This window comes from Cebus imitator, unplaced genomic scaffold (genome assembly GCF_001604975.1).
Source record: "Cebus imitator isolate Cc_AM_T3 unplaced genomic scaffold, Cebus_imitator-1.0 Scaffold788, whole genome shotgun sequence".
NCBI lineage: Eukaryota > Metazoa > Chordata > Mammalia > Primates > Cebidae > Cebus > Cebus imitator.
Window position 1 is genome coordinate 335,443 of NW_016108103.1, and position 10,362 is coordinate 345,804.

Genomic DNA, 10,362 nt, shown 5'->3' on the forward strand with positions numbered 1-10,362 from the left:
ACAAAGCTGTTACTCCTGGTATACGATGTAGGATCTGGCCCAAACAACGGACCTTCAATTTGTGTTATTTAGACTTGTGCTTATAAAGACTATAGTTATAAAGCCATGATTCTGTGATAAGCTGCAGTATGATGGACTCACTCTAGGCATTGGTACTACCTGAATGAAACCCAAGTCTAATAGTGTCAAGACAAAATAACTTCTAACATCAAAATGACTCTGAATAGAGAATGGCTAAAATGTAATGACTTATAGTCTTCCATATTTTATTCAATATGGCCACAGTTGGTTTTAGGACTACAGAGAATAACAGGTTCTCAAGCCTTCAAAGCATCATTGCATTTATTAATATTCTACTCAGGTTGGCCATGTGTTTTGCATCCTGCCCTTCCTGGGACAAGTTAGATGTTCCCATTGGCACACTCCCTTTATGACAGTGGCATTTGCTCTGGTGCACAGCACTTACTACCTGTTGTATTAGATCTCTTTCTCTTTCACTAGACTATTAATTGTTTGGGAGCAAACACTGTGGTACCTCATAATTTTGGTATCCTTGGTGCCTAACATAGAATCTGAGGGGGAGGGTAAATCACAACTGATGAGTGAGTGAGTTAGTGCCAGGCTAACTGGTATGAAAATCAGAGCCCTCCCTTCCTTCCCTCTTGATTCCTTTCCTCCCTCCCTCTCTGCTTCCCTCCCCTCCACAATTGTTTCTTAACACCCTACTACATTCCAGGCCAGATTATTCTAGATGTTGGAGATATGACAGTGAGCAAAATAGACAGGACTTGTGCTCTCATGAAGCCAATCTTCCCAAAATGTAGACCTACACAGGAAACGTACTGGTCAGATGAACAAAAACCAAAACTCACTGAAGTTTAGTCTGATTGAATGAATCTGGGATCAATGAAAAGTCTGTTGGATTTTGGCCTCTCTCCTAAAACTGACACATTTAATTTTCCTACCCAATATCCAGCATTAGACCAGCCAATTCCTTTTGAAATAAACTTCTAATGATTTAATTCATAAATTGCTCCTCTGATTTACCTGACATTAGAAGGAAAAATATTATCCAGGTTTTGGTTTCCCCAAATCTAGCATTTAATTTGGAAAAATAATTACTTCACGAGGAAGCCATTAATTAATTAAGTAATTATGCCAACTATCATTTATTGAGCCACTATTCCAGTAAGGTCCCACACTAGGTATTGTGGAGAAATTTGAGAAACCATGAGACATATTTTTTCACTCCAGTGAAGTTACCATCTAGCACTGGAGACGAGATATAGACAAGAGTCTACAATAGAGCAACTAAAGCTCATGAGCCTAGTGATGGAAAGAAACAGTAATGCAGAGTAGGTAAGATGGACTTGGCTTCAGTAAGACTACTTTCTCCTCTTTTTTTTTTCTGTTTGCTGAAATAATGATGTCATGGCTTTCAACTTAAATTTCCCTTTTATTAACCACTCTCTCTGTCTCTTAGGTTTACTCCTCCTAACATTCCTGAAGACACTATCTTCCTATGCAGCATCTCCACTGTCCTATCATATCAGCCCCAAGTCTTCTTTCCTTAGCTTAATAGTAAATTTCTCCTAAATGACTGAATATACCCATTCAAATTGCTACCATAATTTTCATTTGCTATTGAAAACATTTACTCTTTGTGCCTTTAACAGTGCCAACTGATCTTAAGTTTAGTCTTATACTACTTAAAATCTTGCATCATCATTTGTCTCAAATCAACCCCTCTTTCTCAGAAAACTGCTAAAAGTCCTGAAGGGCATGCACTTAATAGGACTCTATCCTGATTGAATCCCATAGTCTTCTGGGAATATATCTGGCTCGGCTCGATATTGATTTTGAATCCATATGACAGAGGCATTTTTTGTGGTAGGAAACAGTGACTGAATTTTCAGGGATATATTCATTTGCCTAAAATTTTTCTTATTTGACTTTCATGCCTATAACCAAAAATTGGCTTATTATTTCCTCAGCTGAACATTTATTCATATGTTGTGTGTCTGTGTACATGTATATTTGCCTGCTTATTTTTTAACCCAGAAAAAAAATCAACTTATGCTATATGTGGTGCCATTCCCCTTTCTTTCTACCCCTCATCCACAACTTGGAATAGGGAATGAGTTTATAAAATATTATTTCAAAACCTCCCATGGTCATGCATCATGTCTGGGTGGTTTCCTTTTATCTCTCAGAAACACTGTGAAAAACAAAGAGAAACTGGTGCTTGTTTGGCTGGATAGAGACAAGTTATACATGCAGTTCTTTATCTCTGGGAACAGGCAAGACCTGCCCTTCAGTTTAGTGATCAGCAAATAAAAACTAAAAACAGAGCTCATTAAAAGCCCGTGTGTGGGGAACACTGAGGAAGAGTATTTTTCACCCCCCAACAAACAGTACAGAAAGAAGAAGGGAGTTGAGATTCTGGGGTAAGGGCTTGAGCTTGTTCTCTTGTGTGTCTGCTTTGTCAAAGATCCCTCCCCTCCCTGCTCCTAGTACATAGGAGCACATGCATGAGCACACCCACTGCCTCCAAGAAGATGGCCGCTGTGCTTTTGAGACACTTTGGGATCCTGGGAATGAGGGAGCAGCATTTCCAGTGGGGGAACAAAAATGACTAGGAATGGCAGAGAGGGGCTCCCTGGCCATCAGGCCTTCACCAAAACAAGCCCATATTATTCCCTCTCCTGTATTTGCTGTCCCTAAGATCAATGCATTTGTTGATATTTTGGATGGAATAGATTCTTTTCTTTTTACATTGAATTAAAATAAATTAAGATATTTCAAATCTGAGGTGGTTTGGTTTAAACTGTTTAGCTTAACTGATTCCCTTTGCTGACCATGTGAAATGTTCCTATTGGTTTGGCCTCTAAGTATGAAGAGACAAGAGAGCAATAAAACTCATGCTATATTTCTTGGCCCTGCCTGAAAGTCATGCTATGACTGAACTACCTCCATGCAGAGGAGAAATGACTTTCTTTTAAAAAGTGAATAAAAAGGACCAAACCACAGAATGCTGGCCTCACCACAGACTCCTTCCCAAGGCAAGAGTCCTACCCACAGCTCCTCTGAAGTGGTAGTCTTTGCTAGCTATATTTCTTTTTCTAGGCATCAAATACCTCCTGCCCCTCCCCCATCAGTATTGACTGAATATGTGAATAATAGCAACTAAATCTTGGGTGTGCCAGTGTCCTAAAGCATACTATTCCAATCAAATTCCCCTTATTAGCAATTTGAAATGCATGTTCAAAAATTAAAAATGAAGTTGTCAGCAATTGCAGGTGCTGCTGAAGACAGGTCAGGAATGGGCCCAGGCATTCGCTGAGGTTAACATGGAGTAAGCAGAGGCTGTGAAGGAGAAAAACAGAATAAACCACCCAGCAGTGAGAGTGAAAGGAGACTGGAGCAGATATGCTAAGAGAAACAATGATACCAAGAGAGAAAGTTAGAGAAAAGTAGCTGGTCCTCATAGCTCCCTCTTCCTAACAGTTTAGGGCTACTCCCTTTAGGGCTACCTGCCAATTTTCCATACAATACCCACCCCCATATTCCTACTTTTCTCTTTAGTCATTTGAGAGTCTCTGTTTCTTGCAAAAAGACCCTTACTAGAATATACACAAATATAAAGTCAACCCTTTCATTTATCACTTCATTCCTCACATAAACAAATCAGCTTTGCTACCTACCATGCTAAATCCTTTCAGCCAATATAACAAAGATACCCATATCTAAGGTGCATGATAAGGTGCAGGGTAAGACTCTCTGGGCATGGGACCAGGCATCAGGATCTTTTTTAAGCTCCCAAGTGGAATTACAAAGAGTAGTCAAGGTTGAGAACTACTGCCATAAAATACTGAGTGAATGCAAAACTAGTTTTTTGTTTTTTTTTTTTTTTTTGAGACGGAGTTTCGCTCTTGTTACCCAGGCTGAAGTGCAATGGCGCGATCTCGGCTCACCGCAACCTCTGTCTCCTGGGTTCAGGCAATTCTCCTGCCTCAGCCTCCTGAGTAGCTGGGATTACAGGCACGCGCCACCATGCCAATTTTTTGTATTTTTAGTAGAGACGGGGTTTCACCATGTTGACCAGGATGGTCTCGATCTCTTGCCCTTGTGATCCACCCGCCTCGGCCTCCCAAAGTGCTGGGATTACAGGCTCAATGTAAAACAATATAATAATACTAATGATGAAGAGGAGGCCTAAATGGAAAACAAGTAAAAAAAACTCCAAGATATAAAGAAATGCCTTTGGTCTGAGTCATGGAGGACTCAAAATTATCTGTCCTCACACTTCTGTCAATAGCTCATTTGAGACCTCTGATATCTAAGAGGTATCTGCTCCTCAAAGTGTAGTCCATGGACCAGCAGCAAGAGCATCACATAGGAGCCTGATAGAAATTCAAATTCCCAGGCCCCAGCCCAGACCCAGTGAATTAGAAACTGAATTTTATTTGTTTTAATCTATTTAAAATTTTACTTTAAGTTCTGGGATACCTGTACAGAATGTGCAGGTTTGTTACATAGGCGTATGTGTGCCATAGTGGTTTGTTGTACCTACTGGCCTGTCTTCTAAGTTCCCTTCCCATGGCCCCCATCCCTCAACAGGACCTGGTGTGTGTTGTTCCCCTCCCTGTGTCCATGTGTTCTCATTGTTCAACTCTCACTTATGAGTGAGAACATACAGTGTTTGGTTTTCTGTTCCTGTGTTAGTTTGCTGAGGATGATGGCTTCCAGCTTCATCCATGTCCCTGCAAAGAACATTATCTCATTCCTTTTTATGGCTGCATAGTATTCCATGGTATATATGTACCACATTTTCTTTATCCAGTCTATCATTGATAGGCATTTGGTTTGGTTCCATGACTTTGCAATTGTAAATAGTGCTGCAATAAACATACATGTGCATGTGTCTTTATAGAATAATTCATATTTCTTTGGGTATATACCCAGTAATGGGATTGCTGGCCAAATGGTATTTCTGGTTCTAGATACTTGAGGAATCACCAAACTGTCTTACACAATGGTTGAACTGATTTACAATCCCACCTACAGTGTAAAAGGATTCCTATTTCTCCACATCCTCTCCAGCATCTACTGTTTCCTGACTTTTTAATAATTGACATTCTGACTGGCATGAAATGGTATCTCATTGTGGTTTTGATTTGCATTTCTCTAATGATCAGTGACATTGAGCTTTTTTTGTATGTTTTTTGGCCATGTAAATGTCTTCTTTTGAAAAGTGTCTGTTCATATCTTTGCCCACTTTTTTTTTTCTTATAAATTTGTTTCCGTTCCTTGTAAATTCTAGATATTAGACCTTTGTCAGATGGGTAGATTGCAAAAATTTTCTCCCACACTATAGGTTGCCTGTTCACTCTGATGATAGTTTCTTTTCTGTGCAGAAGCTCTTTAGTTTAATTAGATCCCATTTGTCAATTCTGGCTTTTGCTGCAATTGCTTTTGGCATTTTCATCATGAAGTATTTGCCCATGCCTATGTCCTGAATGGTATTGCCTAGGTTTTCTTCTAGGGTTTTTATGGTTTTGGGTTTTACATTTAAGTCTTTAATCCATCTTAATTGTTTTATAAGGTATAAGGAAGGGGTACAGTTTCAGTTTTCTGTATATGGCTAGCCAAGAAACTAAATTTTATAAAGATTACCAGGTGGTATGCATATGCCCATTAAAGTTTGAGAAGCACTGGCTTAAGAAATATTAGCTATAAAATCTTTAAATTTCCCAATATTAGGTTAGGTCCTGACAATACTGTATATCTAGATAATGTAAATCTGCCTTTCCACAGATTTTTTTTTTCCTAACTATGGCTATCATGGCTTTGGTTTCTATATGAAGGAAAGGTTGACTAAAAAAAAAAAAAGACAAGTTTTTGTAAAACTGCTATTGAAGACATTGCTCACAGTTTTCTAATGCCTCCATATGAAGGCTCAAATGATAAGCTACTCGCATAGCCTACCTAACAAACCGAAGTGAGAGTTTGTCTTAGTCTTGAGGGCCAAGAGGCAGAGTTAATTTCTGTGCTTAGCGCAATAACTTTCTTTATCCTAAGGGTTTTGCTATGAACATGTTACCTCCTAAACCTTAATTCATGTTGAATGGTTAATGGTTTCATTGCATTTGTGAATTTTTGTTGTAAGACACCCCACACATTTTTGGAAGTGGGTAGAGCCTAAGGAAACATTTTTATAATATAAGAAATATGCGTCTTAAGGTGACAATGAATTATTAGTGTAGAAGTACAGTTCTAAGGCTGATATGACAGGCAATCCTCAGAGAGTCTGAAACAACTGTAAGGAGATGCTAGACTTCCCACCCTAGGCCTTGCTCAAGTACCACCAACGTTATCCTGCAATAGTCCAAAATGCACTGAGTGCCCATCTGCATAGAATACAGAGTCACTCTGATATCATAGCAAACACATATGTAACAGAGTAAGAATCTGATATTAACTTAATGTTTTCTCCCAGCAATTTATTTCCCCCAATCCTTTGCATCATCATCCTGTTGGTAGCATAGACTTCTGCCTAGAGAAAGAAAGAAGCCTTCTGACTACCAATAAATATCAAAATGTCTTTTTTGTATGTTTTTTTTAAGTTAGAGCTACTGGAATGAGACAAATGACTTTTGATTCCCATGGACAATAGCTTTGAGGAAAAAAGCTTCTGCGTTATTAGAACATGGATATTTTTAATACTTAAAATTGATACCATAAAACAATAGATTTGAAGGATAATTAAACTCAGGATGGACATACAAACTGTTCAAGGTGGGATGAGTTGACATGGAAAAGAAACCAGAAGTTGAATGTCAGTGTGAGTGTGGTGTTCCTGCTTTCCTACCTCCACCCCATCATACCAAGCCTTAGGAGCCTTACAACAGGCCTCCGATAGGTTTGGGGATCTATAGTTTGTTAGGATGTGTGTCTCTCTTTTTCCTGGAATTCAGGAAGATAGCAGCCTCAGAGGTGTGTCTCTTGCTTCAGGGTCTGGGACCAGCAAAAGAGATACCACCACGTGACCTGTCCCACATGAGATAGCAGAAGATGATCCTAAGTTTCCTATGGGCAACAGAATAGAGTACAAAAACATCTCATCCCCCAAATTAAATTTATTTTTAAAAATTCCCAGTCCAATTTCTTTCAAATTAAAAAGTTAGGGAAATTGTTTATACAAAATCAATATTCACAAGTGGTTAAATTTTTACTTCCTGTATATCTTTGGGGTTGTAGTTCACTTGGAACCTGCTAGGTTACAAGAAAGAGCCAGGAGTTTCAGGAAATCTTTGTAGCAGATAGAGATTTACTTAATGTATTGACAAGACAGAAACTTGGAGGACGTTCTTTGAGGCAGAACATGATAAGCACTCTTACAGTGTATAGTGACCTCCAGAGAACATCATGAGCAGAGAAGGTGTTGAGTAAGCTTAAAGAGACAAAATAGGGCTAAAGAAAAACTTTCAAGTAGGAAACTTGACAAATAATAATTCATGAGTATTATGTGCAAAGCTTATGCTAGGCACTTTGGAGAAACATGGAATCTTAATAATGAGACTAAGTAGACATGCAAACCATTTAAACAATGAAATATTCAGCATTTATTTCAATCCTAAAAGTAGTACTCTATAGGAGTAAAGTGAAGGTAGTAAATATTGAAGGCTTCACTAAGGAAGAGGTATATGAGCTGAGCTTTGAAGGACAAGTAGGAAGTGGGTAAATGAAAGCATGGGGAAGAGAGGATTTTTTTTTTTTTAACCTATTGGATGATGGGGAAAGTCCTGTGTATTGGGGCAATGCTTAAAAACCTCAATGTGCACACATATCACTTGGGGCTCTTGATTTTATATATATACATTCTAATTCAGTAGATCTAGAGTGAGGCCAGGATTCTGTTACAAACAAGCTCCCAGACGACACTGAGGCTGACACTGCTGATTCATCAACCACACTTGAAGTAGCAAAGGATTACGAAAATAGAGAGGCTGGTTGCAGCAGAGGATTTTTTTTGAAAAGGTGAGAAATTAGAGTGAAGGAACTACAGAAGTTCCCAACAACATTCAAGGCAGCAAGAGGAAGAATTAGGCAAAAGTGCTGCATACTATCATTTAAATGATTAGATTACCCAGAAAAGGGACACAGCAATGATGAGAAATTCTCTTCCAATATTCTATATGTAAGACAGACATGTCCATATTTGCATGCTCCACTGAGGAGCTCTTTTAGCCAATGTGGCCAGGTTTGTTATTTTCTTAATTGGTCTCCAAATGGGGCATGTGTGCTGCTGCAGAATGAGCAAGTCCCTTCCATCTGGTTTTCCTGATGCTCCCTGACCATTATTATGCAGAATTATGAGGGATAGGAGGCAGGTTGCTCTAGTTGATGATTATCTTCCAGTCATTAAAGGGATTCAGCAGGGAATTTCAATTATAAACATTTGGTCCCAGATACCATTTCACAGTTGTTTCTTTTCCCTTCTCATGTGAAGAAACACAAACCCAGAAAACACTAGAAACCGGAAAAGAAAAACAGGTTTTACCCCATTCTTACAGCCTGACTGCTGGCTTTAAAGATTTATTAGAAGTAGCTGGTAACCCAGTCTGCATCAAATGTCACTAGATGATTTTATTCTCTTTCCTCTAAGACACTAAATGTCTCAGAGCACAAGCTTCCTTATCTACAAAAACGGGATTACGTTTGCCCCTCCTATCTCCTCAGGTGATGAGACTCTTATGAAAAAGCAGTTCCCAATGTTTGACTGCATACTGCAATCACCTGGGCAGCTTTTAAAAATCCCAATGTCCTGTCCACACCCCACACCGATTACATCAGACTCTCTAGGCATGGGACCCAGGGATGAGGATCTTTTTTACACTCTCCAGGTTATTACAAGGAGTGTCAAGGTTGAGAACCACTGACATGAAACACTGAATGAATACAAAAGTGGTATTTAAAAGCAAAGTAATAATACTATGATGATGATAATGAAAAAGAGGGCTAAAGGGAAAATATGGAAAAGACATCTCGAGTATACAGAAATGCCTTTGGTCTGAGTCATGGAGGAGTGGAAGGAGAAGGCTGATGTGCACATGCTGGGTCAGGCCAGAAGTCCACTAAATGCCATCAAGTGTTTCCAACACAGGCACCAATGCACATTGTGGGAGGCTAATAAGAAAACCACAGAACACAGCAGACAGTGAACTGGACTAGCAATCAAGAGATCAGGGCTTGAGGCTCCTTTGGCACCATACTCATAAGTCAGCAAACCTCCATTTCTTCATCTGTAAAATAAAGGGGCTGGACTAGTATCTATTCACTAGGTCATGGCTTCTCAAATGTTAGTGTTCCTAAAAATCATCTAGTGATCTTGCTAAAACACGGCTTCCCAGGCCTCGTCCTCAGAGATTTTGACTCAGTAGCTGTGGAACAGGGCCTGAGGTGTTGCATTTCTCACAAGATCTCGGGTGACGGTGATGCTCCTGGCCGGGGAAGCACCTCTTGAATAGCACTGTACTAGATGACATCTAAGGTCCCTCTAGGCTCCAAGCTCTATGGTTCTCCAAAGCATTGGAGGAATCTGGTTTTAGAATATAAAAAGGAGAATAGTGTGGTGATAAACAGGAACTTGAGGGTCAGATAGACCTGGGTTCCAAGCTTAGCTTCACCACTTTCTAGTAGTGTGAATTTGTGAGTTACTTACTCTTTCTAAGCATCATTTTCCTCATTTGTAAAATGTAGTGATAATAAGATCTACATCACTGGGTTGCTGTAAGGATTTCACATAAGATACTTAGCACGGTTCCTAGCATAAAGCACATGCACAATGCATGCAAGCTATAGTGAAAAGGGACATTTGAAGTCTAATAGTGACTGAACTCCATAGGCCTTGGAGGTTTAAGTTCAGGATATTTCTCATAAAATAACTATACAGTTGCCTACTTCCTATACCTCATCTTCCACCCAAGGACCCGGTTATGTCAGCCTGCATTCCTAAATTGTTATAATTTATAATTCATAAACTAGCAATGTTTGGACCTACATGTCTATATTTACTTTTCTCATCTCCACACTTGCAGCCTTCACTGTCCCACTTTTTCCAAAATGACATTGCTTTGCTCTTTCAAAATATCTCTCAAGTTTATCTGGTTTCTAGATACCAACTAACTATATAACTTTAGACCAATCATGCAACTTCTCTGGACCTCAGTTCCTCATCTGGAAAAATAAGAAGTCAGGCTGAGGGTGGTCTTTAATGTATCTTTCACATATAGCATTTTATTATTAAAGCCTTTATGATATTTGCAAATCTATACACTATACATATATTTGGGCTATAAT